Source organism: Dromiciops gliroides, chromosome 2 (assembly GCF_019393635.1).
Source record: "Dromiciops gliroides isolate mDroGli1 chromosome 2, mDroGli1.pri, whole genome shotgun sequence".
Classification (NCBI taxonomy): Eukaryota; Metazoa; Chordata; class Mammalia; order Microbiotheria; family Microbiotheriidae; genus Dromiciops; species Dromiciops gliroides.
Window position 1 is genome coordinate 209,319,175 of NC_057862.1, and position 1,216 is coordinate 209,320,390.

The following is a 1,216-nucleotide window of genomic DNA, read 5'->3' on the forward strand; positions in this document are numbered from 1 at the left end:
CTTTATTTCCTTGCTTTTTTTTTTTTGCAGCATGGCTAATTTAAAAGTATTGTGCATGATTTCACATATATAATTGATATCACATTTCTTGCCTTACTAATGGGAGGGGAGGGGTGGGAAGGAAGGAAAGAATTCAGAATTGAATTTTCTTAAAATAAATCTTAGAACTTTTTTTTTTTGCAGGGCAATGAGGGTTAAGTGACTTGCCCAGGGTCACACAGCTAGTAAATATCAAGTGTCTGAGGTTGGATTTAAACTCAGGTCCTCCTAAATCCAGGGCCGGCACTCAAATAAATTTTTTTAAAAGAAAATCTATGAACTAAAATCAAGGGTAGATTTTTGAAAATTCACTGTTCATCTTTTTGTTGTTGTTGTTGTTGTCAAATGTTAATTTATTGGAATAGTCTTCCTTTGTAGCTTAACTTGCTGGGCATTCCACAGCACTACTATTGATGTCATCAATAACATCATGAGGATGCCTGCCATCATTGTTGCAGCCCACAGACTGGGCTGTTCCAAGGATCTCTTTGATGGTTCCAGAGAGCTCTCTTGCCAAGGATCAGTGCCTCTCTCTCGAGCAATGTTGATGATCTCATCGAGACTGATGTTTCCACTCTGTTTAATATTTTTCTGCTTCTTTCTGTCCCTAGGAGGTTCCTTTAGGGTTTTGATGATCAAGGCTGAAGCAGAAGGCACAACCTCAATCTGGGCCTGTCTGTTCTGAATGGTAAATTTCACTGTGATCCTTAGCTCTTTCCAGTCACCAGTTGCCTTGGCAATGTCATCACCAACCTTTTTTGGGAGACAAACCCAAGGGACCAATTTTGGGGGCCAGAGCGGATATGGCACCAACTTCACCACCAGTGCACCTTAAAAACACAACTTTAATTTCGTTAGGGTCAAACTTGGGCGGCATGGTGGTGATGAAGGTAGAGGCTTGGCCTGGACGCTGCAGGGTGGCTGCCGGTGTCGGATGAACCTGGATTCAGGACGACCGGAAGAAGTTGCACCTTCACCACCACGAGCTAGGAGCCAAAACCACTGTTCATCTTTAACCTTTAATGAACCTTTAACATTCAATGTGATAAAAGTGTGGTTGCATGATGAAGAATTAAATAATATGTGTAAAAATATCATAAACTCAATTGTGTAAAACAAGAGATTTCAGTGAAATACTATTCCAAAGGCCATTTGATATGAGATTCTCTCGTTATTG

At 40.6% G+C, this 1,216-nt stretch overlaps 1 pseudogene; it reads right to left on the reverse strand.

Moving 5' to 3' along the window:
- Positions 1-381: 381 nt before the first annotated feature.
- Positions 382-916, reverse strand: LOC122738267 (annotated as a pseudogene).
- Between the last annotated feature and the right edge of the window lie 300 nt (positions 917-1,216).